This window comes from Meriones unguiculatus, chromosome 7 (assembly GCF_030254825.1).
Source record: "Meriones unguiculatus strain TT.TT164.6M chromosome 7, Bangor_MerUng_6.1, whole genome shotgun sequence".
NCBI classification, from domain to species: domain Eukaryota; kingdom Metazoa; phylum Chordata; class Mammalia; order Rodentia; family Muridae; genus Meriones; species Meriones unguiculatus.
Genome location: NC_083355.1, coordinates 65,855,019 through 65,876,210, shown reverse-complemented (window position 1 = coordinate 65,876,210; position 21,192 = coordinate 65,855,019). Strand labels below are relative to the sequence as shown.

The window sequence follows — 21,192 nt, the reverse complement described above, 5'->3', positions numbered from 1 at the left end:
TCCAGGAGATCCAATGCCCTCTTCTGGCCTCTGTGAACACAGGGCATTCACATGGTACACAGACAACCATGTAGGCCCTCAAAAATAAACAAATAAATAAATAAATCCTTTTAACAGGTGAGAGAAAAGGTTTATTTGGACTCACCGGTAATGAGCTTCACAGGGCTCCACAGCTGGCAAGGCAAACACGGTGGAGCATCTGTGGTGGTGGGCAGTGGGTGGCAGGAAACATATAGAAGAAGCTTATCCACACTACAGCAAGCAGGAAGCAGAGAGGCAGAGAAAGCAAGCTAGATTCTTCAAGGACCCATGTGACCTGTTTCCACCTTCTAGGCCTCATCTACCAAAGGTCAAATAACCTTTCCAAGCAGTAAAGCAGCTGAGGATCAAGTGTTCAGCCCCGTGAGCCTGTAAAAGACAGTTCATATTCAAACCATAGCCATAGCTCTAAACTGCCATATTTATTTTGGTTGAGGATCTGCAATTTGGGTACTGTTGTGGTCCAAAAGTCCACTTCAGGACCACAGTTGTGACTCAAGCAGCTCTAGATCTTACAACAGGCCTGTAACTTTGACCACAAGTTGCCCAGAGTTCAGTAAAGGGCCAGAGTTTATATCCCAGGGGTTCCAGAGTTTATGCAGGGGCTGAGGTTTTGACTCGAATGGCCCAGAGTTTACCAAAGGACTAGAGTTCTGACTCCAACCCCAGCCATAACTTAAAACTCAATATATTGCTGGGGTTTGACTCCACAGTTCCTCTTAGTGATCAGTGTGCAGCTCTGCTCATGGTTCTATTGTCCTAGCCAGCATCAGATCACTCCACCACAGAAGCGGTGATGACCTTCACAGGGCTCCACAGCTGAACTTCACAAGACATCCCGCTGGGAAGACACCCAGGAAACAAAACAACCAAATAGAATGGAAGAAGTTAAAACTGAAAGACAAGCTGGGTGGTAGTGGAGCATGTCCTTAATCCCAGCACTTGGGAGGCAGAAGCAGGTGGATCTGAGTTCAAGGCCAGCCTGGTCTACAAATCGAGTTGCAGGAGCCAAGGCTACACAGAGAAACCCTGTCTTGAAAAAAAAGAAAGAAAAGGAAAAGAAAGAAAGAGAGAAAGAAAGAGAGAAAGAAAGAGAGAAAGAAAGAAAGAGAGAAAGAAAGAAAGAAAGAAAGAAAGAAAGAAAGAAAGAAAGAAAGAAAGAAAAGAAGAAGGAAGGAAGGAAGGAAGGAAGGAAGGAAGGAAGGAAGGAAGGAAGGAGAATATATAAGAGAATATATAAGCTAATTTCACTAGAGAGGAGGGTGAGGCTGGGTCTCATGGGCACTTTCATTTCTTTGTTATGTTTTTTGTGCATCTGCTGGCATTGATTTGTCTTCCAGGTCTTTCTTTCGTTCGTTCTTTCTTTCTTTCTTCCTTTCTTCCTTCAGTTTCTACTCAAGTGTTGTATTAGAGGGCTTCCTAACCATACTTCCCAAATAAGTAACTAACCACCCAGCATCTACCTTGCCCTATTTCCTCCGTACTTGATACCTTTTATGCATTTGCTTTCTACCTGCTCTCGTGGAACAACATTCTGTGATAGCAAAGATGCCTGTCTGTTGGAAATTCACTAGCTCACTGTCTTTAAATGAGAGAGAAAAGGTCCAAAAACTGAAAAATATGAATGGGATGTTGAACCACAAGAACACAGTGTTTCCAGCAAGCACCCCATAATGCTCCTGTGGCTGTTCCCTGTTTGTTGCTCTTGGAGTGTTCTTACAATAAACCCACTGCTTAACTCCTTTTAAGGTTATTTTACTTACGACTAATGTATTGTTTTGCATATTAGTGAAGCCCACTGAAGTGGTGCAACACACGATGCGCTGATCAGACCCTGCTTCCCCTTTGTCCACCCTCCCCAGCACACACACTTTCCCGATCTCTAGCAATTGCTTAGACTAGCTTGACTTTTTCTGCCCATATGAAAAAAAAAAAAAAATGCAACACTTCTCATTCAGTGCCTGGTTTATTACACCTAATGTCCTCCAGGCTCATCCATTTTGTGTGAACAAGATTCTGTTCTTTATGACTGAATAATCTTCCTCTGGGAAAATGCCTCTTACCTGGAACACAAGTGTGATCACCACAATCCTCCTTTCCCCCTGTCTATTTATCACAGTTCATCAAACAGCTTCAGATATTCTTATCACATGATCATCACAATAACACTAGGAAGTAAATATCAATTTATTAGTCAGTTGGGTTGTTTTGTTTTGTTTTGTTTTCAGATATATCAGTTGAATAGAGAAAAGTTAAGTCACCTGGTGTTCCAGCTGCCACTTTTCTACCACTCCAGGTATTCCTAATTACCTGTGGAGCTTAAAACCCACACAGGCCTGTTCCAGCCCATAAATTCTAAGTCATTCAATCTGAATGAGAACCTACCATGGTTATATTCTACAAACTTGGCAGATGGTGTTCATTCACACACCAATTAATAATTATTTTGTTGCACAGCTCTACCAAATATCATTCCCTTGCTTGGAATGTTGTGATGGCTTTCAAAGATGTTCAAAATGCTGTTTGGCATCCAAAGCCTTTAAACAATGGTCCATGTTGCCTCTCCAGTCAGTAAACACAGACAAAGCTGTGCAGCTGTGCCCTGGCTCCTGGGCCATACCCTTTCCTCCTTGACCCCACCCTCCCTTCTGCTCCTGCAGCAGTGAAGTAATGATCATTCCTCTCCCACACCTCAGTCAAGGTCACATTCCTCGAGGTGTCAAAGGCCAGCCCAAAATCAGGACATCCAGAAAGACTTTACATAATATTTCCTACCCTATTCTTAAGGGGCTAATGTTCAGTCACATCCCCCAGCTTGTAAATTCCTGGAGACCCGGAGGTTTGCTTATGCTGTACTTCCAGTCATAACTAGTACCTACATTGTGTAAGCAATACATGCAAAATTAAAACTCTTACAATTCTGCTTGCTTGCCCTACTGAGCAGTATAACACTAAGGCTGCCCTATATGGACTGGCAGGACCTGAGAAAAGCTCTCATTTACAAAGTGCTGTGAAGGATAAGCTGCCAGCTTCCAGGCTCAATACTTCAATCAACAAATTCTTACCTGTCAAGTCCTACACTTCCACTGGACATAACTGATAAAAATAATTTTTAAAAAGAGAACTGGTTTTATCCTTTTCTCTGTTTTTCCTTGTCAATATCATCTTGAGCTTGACCTATTTTTCCCACCTAATTACTAAATTTCAGGTGTGAATTCAGAGACCTGGGATTAAAATGAAATTGATACAGTCATTCATTATTTCTGGGAAATACCTCTTAATTCACACTATAAAACGTGGTTAGTTGAAGTAATTTTTAACTGTGATAAAATATACATAAGATTACTCTTTTAACTACTGTAAGTACACTGGGTACACTTAGAGTCTGTACCAGCACAATCTATACAAACCTCTGCATCTTCCCAAACTGAAACTGAGTGGGACACACCAAACACCAAATCTTCTTTCCCTTCTCTTCCATGAACTAATGATTTAAAAACTGTCCTTTCCACAAATTATTTTTATATTACCTATTTCTATATTTTCTAACTTGTTCAATTTGTTACCTGTATAAATAAATATGTATTGGCCGTTTCTTTTATATTTGGAACTATCCCAGATTAGTTAGCAGAGTTGACTCATATTTATAAAGAAGGCTGCACAATTTTTTCCATGATATTAGTTGGTTTCCTGGGTGACAGAATCTTGTTGCATCATATTCTTTATCTTTCATCCAAATTCCAATTAAATGTGCAAAAGAACACAAGCTGTATTTTTATTTCAGAGGTTATTGGGAAAATATGCCAGTCTGACAATTTGAAATAAAGATTGAAATGAATTATTGCTTTCATTTCATCTGAGATTTTGAGGACTTAAATGGAACATTTTTGAAAAATTATTAAATATGAAAGTGGATGGTAGCTTGATTATTCTTTAAACCGAGATAAATTCTTAGAGCTGTATCTACTTAGAGCTGTTCTGGTTTTATTCCTCTATCTTCCCTTCTATGTTCATTTTCTCTTCTCCCCTAACCTGTATGCTCACCAGGTTCCTATAGTTTTCTCCACTACTCTTTTGTTGGGAAATATTACTTTTTCCTGTTTCAATTAACTCTCTGTGGAGAAAAATATCATTATAAATCAGTATTTCTTAGCTTTTGGCTCAAAGTTCTGCATTTAAAAATCCTCAAATATAATCTACAATTACCTAAAACAAAATGTTTATTTTTGTATTCATTGTTTTTCTATTCACTGTGTCCCCAACTCCCATCCTCTGATTGATGGAAGGTGTGCTGCTTAGTCTTCTGTCAACTTGACACACAAGCTAGAGTTTTCTGAAAGGAGGACACCTTAACTGCCTCTATAATATAAAATGCCTCTATAATATCCAGCGGTAAGGCATTTCCTTAATTAGGAATTGATGGAGAGGGCCAGCCCATTATGGGTGGGGCCATCCCTGGGCTGGTGGTCCTGGGTTCTATAAGAAAGCAGACTGAGGAGGAGTAAGCAGTAAGCAGCTCCCCTCCATGGCCTCCAAATTAGCTCCTGCCTCAAGGTTCCTGCCCTCACTGCTTTTAATGGTGAGCTGTTTTGTGAAACTGTGACCAGATTGCTTTTGGTCCTGGTGTTTCATCACTGCAATAATAACCCTAACTAGAACAGACGGATGGACGGATGAATTGACTGACTGATGCTAGGGATAGGCTCAGGGCCTGGCACGTAGTAGGCATATGCTCTCTTTTATCATGCCACTTGTCACTCTCTGGCACAACCATGAGTACAGAGAGAGCCATAAGCCAGCACAGCTGGCATAGCAAAGCTGAACCAAATGCTGTTTTCACCACTGTGCTGTCTTTCACCTTGGGTTTCTAATCTCTGCATGTTGCAGCTGTGGAGGAAATTTTACATTATAATTAGTTTATGTCTTTTCCCCAGAAAATTACTTCTTCTCTCAAAGAAATAACTTATCTGAACTTACTTGGTAGTCTTTCTTGCCATGGAGATGGTGAAAAGCACAAAAAACACTGGATAGCTGCAGAGTTCTCTTGGCACACCTGCCCCTAAGAAACTCAGAAACAATAGATTTGTCAACAGATCAGGTTACAAGCTTTATCCTATATGTAGTATACAGAACATTGCCCCCAGAAAATAAAAACTTAATTTAAAAAAAAGTTAGTTTGCCTAAAACTACTTTTGAGACTATATACAATATGAAATTAATATAAAAGAAATATAAGAATTTGCCAGTCATAAAGAGACTGGCTCACACTAAGTTACAGTGAGGACTTTCAACTAAAGAACAAAGAGAAAACAAATGAATAGAAGAAGTCTGCCTGAAGCCTGGGGGAGCTTTCAAGCTTTTGAACTAGACTAATTCACAAGTTGTACCTTAACCACTATGCATTGTTTGAGACTTGGGAACTCACCCAGACTGGCTCAGATACTTTTCTATCTATTTAATGGTTCACTTTCCTGAAAAATAAGATATCATATGTCAAAAATGCTTATGTAGTCTAAAATGATTTGAGATTAATAATACCTTTTCTCTTTGTACTTGTGGCACTTGTCCAAGGACAAAATGTTATTTTGTTGTTGTTGTGTATTTTTGTTTTTATTTTTGTTTTCATTAATTTGTTTATTTACTTTACATCATGATTGGAGCTTCCCCTCCCTCCTCTTCTACCAGTCCCTCCCTCTTACCTCCCCTCACCCTAAGCCTCTCTCCCTTTCTTCTCTTAAAAGGGGAGACCTCCCATGGATAGCTACCTACCTTAGTATATTAAGCTGTAGTAGGACTGGGTGCATCTTATTCTATTGAGACTATAAAAGACTGTTGAGTTAGAGGAAAGGGATCCAAAGACAGGCAACAGATTCAGAGACAGCCCTTGCTCCTGCTGTTAGAGTTCCCACATGAGGACCAAGCTGTACATTTGTTACATATGTATGAGGGCCATAGGGCTGCCCCATGTATGCTCTCTGGTTGGTGGGTCAGTTTCTGTGAGCCCCTATGGGTCTAGGTTAGTTGATTCTGTAGGTTTTCTTATGGTGTCCCTTACTTCTCTGGCTCTTTCAATCCTTCCTCCCCCTTTTACATAAGATTCCCTGAGCTCTGCCTAACGTTTGGCTGTGGGTCTCTGTATCTGTTTTCATCAGCTACTGGATGAAGCCTCCTTATGCTAGCCTCCTGTCTGCAAGTATCAGAATATTATTAATAGTGTCAAGGATAGGCTCTCTCTCAAGGCACGGGACTCAAGTTGGGCCAATCATTGGTTGGCCATTCCCTCACTTTCTGCTCCATCTTTATCCCTGCACCTCGTATAGGAAAAAAAAAAAAAAGTGGGTTGACAGTTTTGTTGCTGAGTTGGTATCCCCATCCCTCCAGTGAAAGTTTTCCTGGTTACAGGAAGTGCCTATTTACCTTGGGCTCACCATCCATCTCCCAGCTCCCATCCAATGGCATCCACCTTAATCATCCTCATCTGGACTACCTTTCATCCATAATCCCATGGTACTTGCTTGTATTCTTCATCTGAGCTCTTTTCATGCCATTATTGGAGTCCTTCCTCCCAGGCCACATGGTTTCTTCTCCCAGCTAACCCATTATACTATCCTCCTACTGCTGTTTTCCATCATTCTCTCTGTCCTCCAAAACCTGGGAACCTTAGCCACGCCTACCTCATTCTGCTGTTTAATCAACCAATCAGATATATCTTAGGCAGATTTACAAAACAAAGATAGGTGTAATCAGACCTTAAGGGCCAGCAACAAGCATCAGACCAAGCTCCAACAGCTGGGTCTTGAGGTAGACCTATTCCCAATTTCTGAGAAAATTGCTTTCCAAAGTGGTTTGTATAAGTTTGCACTCCCACCACCAATGGAAGGGTATTCCCTTTGTTCCACATCCATACCAGCTTGAGCTGCTGCTTGAGTTTTTTATCTTAGCCATTCTGACTAAAATGAAATCTCAGACTCATTTTGATTTGCATTTCAGTAGGCATAAAATTATCGTGTAATTCAAATGCTGATTTCTGTACTCATATGTGGTTGTAATGCTTTATTGATACAGGAATCAATGATTGATACAAGAATCTTCTGTATCAATGCTGTATGAACACTACTCCCCAATTGTCCCCTGATATGCCAATAAAGCAGCCTACAGCCAATCATTGAGCAGGGGAGAGAATAGGGCTGGACTTCTTGCCAGCCAGGAGAGGAGGAGTTAGAGAGGAAAGTATGAGAGTGGGTCACAGGAGATATCCAGGAGAGACCAGGAGACAGAGCTCAGCAAAGAAAGCTACAAAGTGCAAGTATCTCTGGGCTGTGTGCTGGGAGGAAGCCAAATTAGTTTAGAGGGTTAATAATAGAGTAATAACTGCTCAGTTATTGTGTTGTGAAGCTTATTATGAAGCAAATATAAACAAGTCTCAATTATTTGTGTGATAGCCAGGTTAAAAGAGAAACTAAGAGAAACAAATACAGTTTTTTAAAAATAACTTTAACACATTTCCCTGATGACTAAGGATATTAAACAATTCTTTAAGTGCTTCTGGGCCATTAAAGATTCCTCAGTCAAGAATTCTCTGTTTAGCTCTATTCCCCATTTTTAATTTTTTTTTATTTTTTATTATTATCATTTATTATAATTTATTCAATTTGTATCCCATCTGTAGGCCCCTCCCTTGTCTCCTCTAAATCCCACCCTCTCCCCTCTTCTTCCCCTATCCCCTCCCCTAGTCCACTAATAGGGAAGGTCACCCTCCCCTTCTATTTGACCTTAGCCTATCAGGTCTCATCAGGTCTGGTTGCATTGTCTTCCTCTGTGGTCTGGCAAGGCTGTACCTTCCAGGCAGAGGTAATCAGAGAGCCTGCCACTGAGTTCATGCCAGAGAAAGTATGGCTCAGCCGTTAAAGGCTAGGCTCACAAACAAAATATACCCCATTTTTTAATTGAGTTATTTGGTTTGTTGATGTCTAGTTCTTTTAGTTCTTTATCTATCTTGGATACCAGTCCTCTGTTAGATGGAGGGTTGGTGAAGATCTTTTTCCATTCTGTAGCCTGCCATTTTGTCTTTTTAATGGTGTTCTTTGCATTAATTGAGGTTTGGGGTTTTGTGGTGTTCTGTTTATTAATTGTTGATCTTAATCCCCCAGTTGTTGGTGTTCTGTTCAAGAAGTTGTCTCCTGTGCCAGTGAGCTCAAGGCTATTCCTCACTTTCTCTTCTACCAGATTTAGTGTATCTGGTTTTATGTTGAGGTCTTTGATCCACTCTTAGACTTGAGTTTTGTGGAAGGTGATAGATGTGGATTTATTTGCATTCTTGTGCATGCTGACATCCAGTTAGACAAGCACCATTTGTTGAAGATGCTTTCTTTTTCCCATTGTATAGTTTTGGCTTCTTTGTCAAAAATCAAGTGTCCATGGGTGTGTGGGTTTACTTCTGGGTATTTGATTCAATTCCATTGATCAACCTGTCTGTTTTTATTTATGTCAGTACTATCTGGTTTTTATTGTTCTTACTCTGTAACTTAGCTTGAGATCAGGGATGGTGATACCTCTAGATGTACTTTTGTTGCACATGATTGCTTTAGATATCCTGGGTTTTTTGGTTTTCCATATGAAGTTGAGAATTGTTCTTTCAAGATCTACAAAGAATTGTGTTGATACTTTGATGAGAATTGCATTGAATCTGTAGATTGCTTTTGGTAAGATGGCCATTTTTGTTATAGTAATCCTACTGATCCAAAAGCACAGGAGATCTTTCCATCTTCTGATATATTCTTTAATTTCTTTCTTCAAAGATTTGAAATTCTTGACATTTTTGTCATTCTTGTCATTTGAATACAGATCTTTGACTTGCTTGGTTAGAGTTACACCAAGGTATTTTACATTATGTGTGGCTATTGTGAAGAGTGCTATTTCCAGATTTCTTCTTCAGCCTGTTTATCATTTGTATAAAGGAGGGCTACTGACTTTTTTTTCTTTTAGTTAATTTTGTATCCAGTCACTGTGTTGAGGGTGTTTATCAACTGTAGGAGTTCTCTGGTAGAATTTTGGGGAGTCACTTATGTATACCATCATAACATCTGCCAATAGCAATGTTTTGGCTTCTTCCTTTCCAATTTGTGTTCCTTTCATCTCCTTTAGTTGTCTTATTGTTCTAGCTAGGACTTTGAGTACTATATTGAATAGATATGGAGAGAGTGGGCAGCCTTGTCTTGTCCCTGATTTTAGTAGACTTGCTTTAAGTTTCTATTCATTTAATTTGATGCTATCAGCTTGCTGTATATTGCTTTTATTGTGTTTAGGTAAGAGCATATTCTTTTATATTTGTGTGAAATGATCTGTAAATATCTGTTAGGTCTATTTTATTCATAACATCTGTTAGTTTCATTGTTTCTCTATTTAGTTTCTGTTTTGTTGACCTGTCTATTGGTAAGAGTGGGTTGTTGAAGTCTCCCACTATTAATATGTGTGGTAGAATGTGTGATTTAAGTTTTAGTAATATTTGTTTTACAAATGTGGGTACCCTTGCATTTGGGGCATAGATATTCAGAATTGAGGCATCATGTTGATGGATTTTTTTCCCTTGATGAGTATGAAGTGTTCTTCCCCATCTCTTTTAATTAATTTTGGTTGAAAGTCTATTTTATTAGATATAGAATGGCTACTATAGCTTTCTTTCAGCCCTTTACTCTGAGGTAATATCCATCTTTGTTGCTGAGGTGTGTTTCTTGTATGCAGCAGAATGATGGATCCTGTTTTCTCATCCAGTCTGTTAGCCTGTGTCTTTATTGGGGAATTGAGTCCATTAATGTTGAAAAATATTAATGACCAATAATTAATTCCTGTTATTTTGATGTTTGGGGTTATAGTGTGTTTATGTGTTTCTCTTCTTTTGATTTTGCTGGTATGAAATTATTTATTTCCTATGTTTTCTTGCGTATAGTTAACCTCCTTATATTGAAGTTTTCCTTCTAGCTTCCTCTGCAGAGTTGGATTTGTGGAAAGATATTGTTTAAATTTGGCTTTGTCATGGAATATCTTGTTTCTTGGACTATGGTGATTAAAAGTTTTGCTGGGTATAATAGTCTGGGCTCACATCTGTGGTCTCATAGAAACTGTAAGACATCTGCCCAGGACCTTCTAGCTTTTAAAGTCTTTGTTGAGAAGTATGCTGTAATTCTAATAGGTCTGCTTTTATATGTTACTTAGCCTTTTTCCCTTGCAGATTTTAATCTTTGTTCTATACATTTAGTATCTCGATTATGTGGCAGGGATTTTTTTTCCAATTTATTTGGAATTCTGTAAGGTTATTTCTTGTATGTTTATAAGCATCTCTTTTTTGGGGTTACGGAAATTATCTTATATAAATTTGTTGAAATTTTTTTTTCAACCTTTCTTAAGGGAATCGTCTCCTACTTTTATTCCTATTATTCTTAGATTTGGTCTTTTCATAGTATACCAAATATACTGTATGTTTTGTTTCAAAAACTTTTTAGATTTAACATTTTCTCTGACTGATATATTAGTCTCCTTTATCATATCTGAGATAGCCTGAGATTCTATCTTTTACCTCCTGTATTCTCTTGGTGATGCTGTGTCTGTACTTTCTTTTGTCTTATCTAGATTTTTTATCTCCAGAAGTCCCTCAGTTTGTGTTTTCTATATTGCTTCCATTTCCATTTTCAGGTCTTGAACAGTTTTATCCATTTCCTTTACCTGCTTAATTGTATTTTTCTATATTTCTTTAAGGGATTTATCCATTTCTGCCTTAAAAGTCTCTATTATCTTCCTAAGATTGGATTTAAGGTCATTCTCTTGTGCTTCAGCTGTGTTGGCATATCCAGGGCTTGCTGTAGTAAGATAGCTTGGTTCTGGTGGTACCATATTGCCCTGGTTCTTGTTGATTGTGTTGTTATGCTGGCCTTTAGCCATATGGTTGTCCCTGGTGTTGGCAGGCCTCTGGTGGTCTCTAATGGCAGCAGACCTCCAGGTATGCAGGCAGAGCTGGTGTCCCTGGTGGCAGCAGGCTCTGGTAGTGCAAGCAGAACTGTGGGCTGTGAATTGGAGCACACAGGGGACAGGGAATCTGTATTTCTTTCCTTTTTTTTTCTTCTTTTTTTTTAAGTTAAAAATTTCTTAATTTTTTATTCCTGGTACCACTACCACAATTTACATGGCAGTATACCTGATGTAATGAAAAGAAAAAGACAAAGCTACAACAGATAAAAGACCTCAGGAATGTACATCTAACTGACACTGTATTGCACTAATCAATAGCTGCACTTTTTGCAACCTGTGGCTATGACAGTCCTGAACAAGAAGGGTTTCCTGTTTAAGCTGCAGTAACTTTTCAAACTATGGATCATCATTCCTCCTGTGGCAGATTTTTACAGTTCCTCTAATGCAGTTGGGAATGTCTCAGAGAAACCTGCAGCTTTCCTGACAACTCCTCACGCTCTCTCCTGCTAAGAACGTAGCCTTTTCTGCTTTTTTTTTTTTAAACCTTCTGCTACCATATCCACCATTTCTACCACAAGATTCATAGCCACCACCATAGGGACTACCTGAGCTTCTTCTACCAAAACTGCCCCCTTCAGGGTCCATAATTTGGTTACTGTTGTCCACTATAATTTCCAGTCATTATAGTTCCTACCATCACCATATTTACCTCCACCAAAATGTCCTCCTTCATTGTAACCATTATATCCTCTTTCTCCACCATATCCACCACCTTGGTTTCCATATCCTGGCCCAGCACCACCGTGGCCTCCTCTACTTCTGTAACCAGGGCCACCACCATAGTTGCCACCTCCATAGCTACCTCTGCTGCCACCACCTCCACCACCATAGCCTCCTCTTCCACCAAAGTTTCCACCCCTACCAAGTTACAGCCACCACCTCCAAAGTTTCCACCACAACCCATAAAAGTTGCCAGATCCACCTCCATGACCTCTCTGTGATCCAGCAGACTGCATCTCTCGTTTAGAAATGGCCTTTTACACTTCAATTATGCCCATTAATAGTGTGGTGTTTCTGAACAACAATTTTATCAACTGTGTCATGATCGTCAAAAGTTACAAAAGGAAATCCTCCCTTTTTTTCACTCTGCCTGTCTTCCATAACTTCTATGGTTTAAATCTTGCCATACTTTTCAAAGTAGTCTCTCAGATTATATTCTTCTGTATCTTCTTTAATACCATCAACAAAAATTTTCTTCACCGTTAAATGGGCACCAGGCTTCACAGAATCCTCTCTAAAAATGACTCTCTTTGGTTCCACCACATGCCCATCCACCTTGTGTGGCTGGACACACATTGCAGCATCCACCTCTTCCACACAAGAGTAGAACCAAAGCCCCTGGAACGTTTTGTTTGGTGATCTCACATCACCACACAGTCTTGTTAGTGTGCCCCATTTCTCAAAGTGTTCTCTTAAGCTATCATCTGTGGTTTCAAAGCTCAGACCACCAATAAACAGCTTCCTCAGCTGTTCTTGTTCCTTTGGATCATGTCCCCACCCCCCGTGTCAGCAGTGGTGAGTCAGACTTGGGGGGACCAGGCAGCGGTTTTACCTCCATTTTGAGACCCTTGTATTTCTTTGGTTTTTTTTCAGTTAAGTCTTTAGCTTTTTGTTTGTTTCTATTTTTTAATTTTTATTAATTACACTTTATTCACTTTGTATCACCCCTGTAGCTCCCTTCCTCCTCCCCTCCCTCCCCCTTCTCCACGCATGCCCCTCCCCAAGTCCACTGATAGGGGAAGTCTTCCTTTCCTTTCTTCTGATCCTAGTCTATTAGGTCTCATCAGGAGTGGCTGCACTATCTTCCTCTGTGGCCTGGTAAGGCTGCTCCCCCCTCAGAGGGAGGTGATCAAAGAGCCAGCCAATCAGTTCATGTCAGAGGCAGTCCCTGTTCCCATTACTACGGAACCCACTTGGAGACTGAACTGCCATGGGCTACATCTGTGCAGGGGTTCTAGGTTATCTCCATGAATGTCCTTGGTTGGAGTAGCAGTCTCAGAAAAGACCCCTGTGCCCAGATATTTTTGTTCTGTTCCTCTCCTTTTGGAGCTCCTGTCCTCTCCAGGTCTTACTATTTCCCACTTTTTTCATAAGATTCCCTGCACTCTGCCCAGAGGTTGGCCATAAGTCTCAGCATCTTTTCTTTTAAAAATCCTGTTTGCCTCTTTTCTAGAATCTGTTTAAATAAATAAATATCTTGGTTGTTAGTCAGAGATGAAAGATTCTCCCAGTCATGGTCTCTGACTCATTCATCCATTTACTCCTCTCCACCTGTTCCTTATCTCCTCTGCTGGAACCTATCTGAATGCTGAGGTTAGACTATCCTCCACCTTATGCAGACACACACACACATCTACTATCCAAGTTTAACATTTCATGGCATTTCTCTTTCTATTCAAAGTGCCACCAAGTTCTGGTTTTGTCCATTTTCAAAACATCTGTCATTTGCAATGGTAACTAAAAAGCTAATCTTTACAATCAGAAGAAAATGGTAAAAACAGCACTTGGGAGTATTATCAAAGCAGAGCCTCCCCTCCAACAAGGAGAGCAAAAAACTTTTATTAGAGATAGCATGTATAGTCACAAGGGAAAGGCATCACATGAAATAGAGGTATATTCGTCAGGACACACAGCTGGAAATCATGCTAACCTCTACATAGATTTTTTTCAAAAATAGTAGTCGGAACTGTTCCATGGCTATAGAATTGAGCATTGCAATGATAATATAATGAGTCAAGCTTACTGTACATCACCTAGAAGGACTGAGTTGAGGGTGGGGGAATTGTTTAAAAAAGCTTCTTAAGTTTTTCTCAGGAAGTCCTTACCTAAACCAGAAAAACAATAATTAAGGACTGTTAATAGATTAACAGTGATACTAAAGGTACAGCTGTTCTCTTCCCTCACAACGCAACATACGTAATTGCCCATAAAAGTGGATGGTGGCTAACACCTTCCTCCACATGTCCTCTGCAAACTGTATAGTGTAGGGCCTGGGAGCTGATGTCTAGTCCACTGCAACAGTCATCTGCCAACATAATGCTTTCTTCTTCAAAATAGTTTATATATACTTAATTTATACATATGTATATGTGTGTTTGAGTATACATATGTGCACCATATATGTGCAAGAGACTTTGGAAGTCAGAAGAGGCATCAGATCCCCCAGAACTAGAATTTCAGACAGTTGTGAGCCACCATGTGGGTGCTGGAAACCAAACACAAGAATGCTCTGTTGATATAATGCTCTTGTTATTCTAAGCATCACCTGTTTCAAGTTTGTATAAACATGCTACCATTTGGTCTCTGTATTGCAAAAAAAAAAAACAAAAAAACAACCAGGCAACACTGAGCCTGACTGAGAATGAAGAGACTAGGGTGGGACATCCTGGTCCAGAGGAGAAGAGAAAGAAGGGGTGGAAACATCAAGAGAAATGAACCAGGCCAAAGATATGACTAAAAAGCAAGTATAATGTGGGAAATCTGAATGGAAGGAAGCTATGCAGGCCTCGAAGTTTAGGATGGAGTAATTACTGCCCAGCATTGTGCTCTAGGTTAATTAAATAAATCTTAGTCTCTGTGTGGTGATTTGGGTATACAGCTGGTTTAGGAATAACCACTGTTTAACTAAAAGATAAATAAATATTAAATATTAATAATCATCAATAATGTTCTTAACTGCTGAGCCACTTCTTCAGCCCAAACATAAATTCCATTCTAGCACTTACAGCACTTTCTTCCCATTCTCATGTGAAATTTTATTTTAATTATAGATGATTCGTATCTCATCACTGTCTTTTTCATGTTTGTTACCTTCCCTCCACACACACCCCCAAAGCCTTATATCAAGTAGTTGGTACTCAATTTTTGTGTGTGTATAAATAAAAGTACTCTAACCATAATCTCTTTATTTCTGTGTACTTTGTACAACATTGCCATTTTCTTTCATCATTAAGCAAATATTTGAATACTTATTACTTGTCAAGAACTCTTGACATTAAGGATATAGTAATCAACAAATAAAGTTATAACCTCTGTGTGCCTGAATTCTAGTAAAACAGGGGACTGATAAGTTAGCAAAATACACAGTGTGCTAGGTGATGTCAACTACAAAAACAAATAAATAAATAAATGAAGAAAGAAGACAAAGTTCAGAGGGTGTAGCTAGACTGCTTGCCCAGTACATGCAAGCTCCTGGATTTGGTCTCCAGGACCTCACAAACTCAAAGCTAAGGCTGTGTAATGGGATAGAAGTTCTGCATAAGGTAGTACAGAAAGGCTCTTAAGCACAGGTGGCATTTACATGAAAATGTGAATGAAGAATACATCAAATATGTGGGGGAAAAGGCCTCCAAGCAAATTGTCTATGTAGTTGAAAATGAGCTTTTGTGAAATCGATGCTGGTATGTTCTCAGAAACTGGCACAAGTTTAAGAAATGTAAATCTAAGAGTTTATCTCCTGGTGTTTTGTAGAATGGAGATGACTAGACCTACCTGATAGAAAGTCTTTCATATGATTTGTTTTCTTTCCAATTCACCTGGTCTTGAGCTGTTTTATTCATTTCTTTCCACTGTTTGTGTTTTCAAATATTTCTTTTTTTATTTTTTTACTATTAATTACACTTTATTCATTTTGTATTCCCCCTTAAGCCCCTCTCTCCTCCCCTCCCATTCCCACTCTCCCTCCCCCTTCCTCATGCATGCCCCTCCCCAAGTCTACTGATAGGGGGGTCCTCTTCTCCTTCCTTCTGATCTTAGTCTATCAGATCACATCAGGAGTGGCTGCATTGTCATCTTCTGTGGCCTGGTAAGGCTGCTCCCCACTAAGGACCTTTATCATATTCATAAAGACTGTTTTAAGGTCTTTGTCTTGTGCTTCACCTATATTGTAATAATCAGTCCTGATAATCAGTGCTGTGGTAGGGTTGCTGAGCTCTAGTGCACACATCTTCCTGCCTGTTATAGATTGCCTTTTTATGATACTCTCTAGGCATCTGGCATTGAGATTATAAATCTAAGTGCTGATATCTGGTCTTATCTTTGTTGGGTGGGTGCTTGTTCCTGGTTTCTTTTTCCTCTCTGGTTCTTTGGAGAGTCTGGTGGTTGTGTGTTTCCTGATAGGGAATTCTTCTAGGATCCTGATAGATGTGGCCATTGTGGGTTCCAGGTAAAATATGTTTCTGGGTATTGGGAGTTGACACTTAGGAATGAGGATGGTCTAGGTGTGTGTGTACAACAAAAGAGAGAGCAATCATTAATATATTGTCACATAAAATGAGCTAAGCTCATTTTATAAACTAAGCTAGGGAGATAAAATACATGTTATTCATATTACTAGTTTTTTTTTCCCATCCAACACAGATATTATACATCAAACACAATAGTAAAATAAACAAAATAGAAAAAAAAACAGCTCAAAATCTTCTTCAACATAGTACTATTGCTGGAAATTGCCAGTGACTTTCATCTGGGGTGCCTCATGTTACTTGAAAAATTTGGGTTCCTTCTTAAAATTTTTACTCTCCTTAGTAAAATAATTTAAAAACAGACTCAGAAGAAAGCTTAAGGATAGTTTTATTAAAGTTATAAATAAAAACTACAGGACATGGAAGCTGGATAGCTCAGTAGCTGCCTTTTGAGGTTACATGGAGGTTACATGGCTAACATGGAGGTTAGAATGGAGGGCACAGCAATAGCCATATTGCAGAAACAGAGGATGAGAAGTGGGTTTAAAAGGAAAGTGAGAAATCCCAGGATGTCCAATAAAACATGCCCAAGATATAGCAAGTATTTAAAATAAAATTTAAAAAAGAAAGAGGAAAAAGTGAAAGTTATCTTTTTTTTTTTTTCAGTAACTCAGAAAAAATAGACAGGCTTAGCCTAGCTGCATGTCAGTTGTTCCATACCTAACTGCATTAAACGCAAAAATCCTAGAGAAAAAAAAGAACATTATCTCATTAAAGGAATAATTATTCCTCCCATCTCTTTCACTTTTTAAGATAATGTATCCAGGTGATTAACGGAGCTACCTGGATTAACTCCTATATTTTGGAATGTTAGATCTCCATCCAGAGCCAGAGAGAGAACTTAAAATTCAATTCTTTTGACCAGAAGGAAGTAGCTTTGTCTTATGGGCCTCAACCAAACCCAGATATTCTACAAAACTACTATGACATTTTTCCCTTCTGAAGAGGTAATTCTAACATCATTAGGAGATGGGCTAAATTGGGGAATAAATATAACCCATGTTCAATGTGAAAATCCTAGAGAACTATATCTAAATCTGGTCACCAAATGGAATTAGCATCTGCCTAGAGTTTTGGTCACACCCCCATATATCTTCTCTAGGCAGAAGTATTTCTTTGAAGGAGGTAAGAAATCAGAGCTCCCTTCCAGCATTCCTGAACTGAGACCCAAGGATATTTCCTGCTCTGAAAAAGGACAATGAAATTATTCACTCAGAGACCTTTGCTCCTAAACTGCCTACCAGTTTTTATCTCCTGCATTCACCAGTACTCCCTAAAGTGACTCAACATCTGCATATCAAATAAACCCTTTGCCCTGATACTTCAAGTGGTGTTTATTGTATGAAAATATTTTGATTCTGCTTTTTCTATACCAAATAATTTTTAAAAGATTGTTTTCAAAGAGCTATATGTTAAATTCTATAATAATTGTAGTAATTATTCACAAATAATTTACCTCTTCATAACAAAGTCTGTATGGTCTCAAAAAGTGTGACGGATATTCTAAGAGGCTAGGACACAAACAACCTCTAGGCCTATTCACCTATTCAGTAACAACCTATTGTCATCAGCTTAGGCCTCTCTCCCTTTTTTTTTTTTTTTTTTAATTTTTAATTTTTTTTTTTGAGACAATGTTTCTCTATTACATATCCCTCGCTGGCCTGGAACTCACCATATAGATCAGGCTGGCCTTGAATTCACAGAAATATATACCTGCCTCTACCTCCCAAGCACTAGGATTAAAGATGTATACCACTACACCTGGCCCCATTTTTAAAAACAAATAATGAGTATGTTGGGAAGAAGAACAAGCAAGAGTCTAGTAAGTCCAAGTTGTCTTCAAGGTATTGACAGAAACTTGGGCTTATATAGAAAAACAATTAGGGTGGGAAGGAGACTGCATAATTAAGTAGTCCTGATCATGGTGAGGTCCTCCCCATTACTGTCTTAGCTCAGGTCCTGCAAGGTGATCCAGAAGAAGTTATTAATCACTGTTATGCCCAAAAGAAATTATTTAGTTTCTTTTCCAGTTGCTGTGGCAGAAATGCCTTAAGGTACAGCTCATGCCATCATGGTGAGGCAGTCAAGACAACAAGAGCTTGAGGTAGCTGATCAGGTTGTAACCACAGTCAAGAAACAAAGCATGGAATGCTTGCCAGTGCTCAGTTTTGTATAATCCATTTTGTATAATCCATGATTCTAGCCAGGAAAAGATGCCATCCAGAGAGGACAGATCTTCCCACTTCAGTTAATGCAATTAAGATAATCCCAACTCCCTCAGAGGCATGCCCAGAGACCCATTCCCAGAGGATTCAAGATTATGTGAAGTTGAAATTAATAGAACACAGGCACCAATCCAGTTCCTACAAAATGATCTGTCCCAGGGTATCCTGATTAGGCCACTTTGTTCAATGTAGAAGTATAGGCATCTTTGCATAAAAAATAACTGAGCCATGGTATCTACTGTACAGATGAATTTCAGAGTGGTTGCAAGCCTACAGTATGAGTTCAGAAAAAAGCTCCTTGTTCTCTTAATTCTATTTCCATGTCCATCTGTCTAAAAAAACTGCAAAGCGGTCAAACATGCTAAATTCAGCTCATTAGATGAGAACAGAAATTTATGGATTTAAAGCAGCCAGTCAAATCAGTTAGTGATCTGAGACCTACGTATACCCTAAGATAACCGAAGCAGATTTCCTTACCAATTTCAACTGAAGACGGAGAAGAAATTAGAAACTATAGCTAGGTATCATAGACTTGTAGTTGAATCAATTTATAGTCCTATGTAAAATAAATTATCTAAAATGTCTGAAGGGAAAACTGAAAGACTATGGTACACTAAGAGACAAAAAGATGTGCTATGAAGTTTAGTTAGTCACAAGCAAGTGGATGTTCTCTATTATATAGTCGCAAGCAAGCAGATACTCCCTATTATATCCAGGAGAAAAGAAAAGGAAGGAGGAGGGGATGAGAGCATAGGGAAGGGGAGGTAATGTTTTCAATGCTTCTAGTTTAACAACCAAAGAAACCAAATTAAAGTAACTACTTTGAGACTGTCCTTTGTTAATCAAAACCATTAAAATATCAAATTGTTGATTTTTAATTATGTATCAAAAAAACCTTTGTGGTTGCATAAAAAGTCTTAAAATAATAATATTTGGATTTTAATTATATATATGCAATAAAATGTACCTCTGAAAGCATCTATCCTTCTAAGTAAAAGGTCAAAAATCAACATATTTTAAAATAGTCATACAAGATAAACTTTGTTTTTCTTTTCTTTAAAATGAGCAGGGAGGGTGAAAAAGAATCTCTGGAGTGAACTTAAATGTCAGGAATAAGCTAACAGGCCCAGACAGAAGAATAAAAAGAAGTGCAACCCTCAGGCTTCACAACTCTAGGAATTTGTAATTCAATGTCCTAAAGATCAACTCTTGTCTTACATGTCTGCAGAATATTTTTAATTTGAACCAAGCATCAGTCAAGAGACTTCATCATTTTAAAATTTCAGTTTAGTTACTCTTGAAAAACTATGAAACCTGATATGGTGGTTTGAATAAAAATGCCTGCATAAGCCCACAGGGAGTGGCACTATTGGGAGTTGTTTCGTTGAGGAGTAGGTGTGGCCTTGTTGGAGGAAGTGCATCCACTGGAGGCAGACTTTGAGGTATCAGAAGCTCAAGCCAGGCTTAGTGCCTCATTCTCTCTTCTTGCTGCCTGCCAATCCAGATGTAGAACTCTCAGTTACCTCTCCTGCAACTTTGTCACCATGATGATAATGGATTAAACCTCTGAACTGTATACCAGCCCCAATTAAATGTTCTCATTTGTAAGAGTTGCCATTGCCATGGTCATGGTGCCTGTCCACAGCAATAGAAACCCTAACCAAAACAGAAGTTAGTACAATGGAATAGGGTATTGCTATGATAGGCCTGATCATGCTTTTGTTTGGAGAAATGTGAACTGTGGGATTTTGGATTAGAAAAACAGTTTGTTGAATGCTTAAGTGGGGTTTAATGTACCATAATAATAGGAACATAGAAGACAGTGGTGCTGAGGATAATTTGAACTGTGGGGGCCTGGCTCAAGAACTTTCAGAGAAGAATATTTATATGTGGCCTAGAGATCATACTTGTGATATTTTGGCAAACAATATGGCTGCTTTCTGCTCTCATCCAAAAAAACAAAAAAACAAAACAAAACAAAAACAAAAAACTTCATGAGTCTAAATTAAAGAGGTTTGGCTTGTGTTTGCATTTCAAAACATCCTTATAAAGCCTGTGTAACCCCATTTCTGAAAAAGGAGCTCCATTTTAAGGAAAAATGACCTACTCATGAACTCGTTTCAAAAAACAAGGAGAAAAACCCTCAAAAATGTGCTTCAACCACTCATCTCTGATAATATTTAACCATCACCCCTAGTGAAGGCTAAATAATAAACACCTGGAGACTATCCAGGTGTTCTTTACAATAGGATGAGTAAAACACTCATGATTTGGCCCACCAGACATAGTCGACTGGATTCTATTGCCAGGTATTTGCTAAATGTCAATGACTCTTAGAACTGACAAGCTAGAATTTCCCCAAACTTTGCTGTAATCCCAATAAAAACCCTGCTGATTTGGAACTTACCACTCTCACTCCCAATCCACTGTATCAGTGAAGGTTGTGAGACTCTGCTCAGACTTGAATAAATCATGTGTTTGCATCAGAATCAACTCCTTGGTGGTCATGTGGGGTTCCTGGGATCTGGGGACAACATCCTAGTGTGGAGTGTGTCCTGTGGTTATTACTGTTGTTACAAAGAAAAAAGATCCCAAACATTCGGTTTCACCAATAAAGGGTCAGGAGCCAGATATAGAGGTGAAATTCTGGTAGATCAGAGAGG

General features: G+C 38.9%; 1 pseudogene; it reads right to left on the bottom strand.

Moving 5' to 3' along the window:
- Positions 1–11,460: 11,460 nt before the first annotated feature.
- On the bottom strand, positions 11,461–12,619 carry LOC110553692 (heterogeneous nuclear ribonucleoprotein A3-like; annotated as a pseudogene).
- Positions 12,620–21,192: the final 8,573 nt, after the last annotated feature.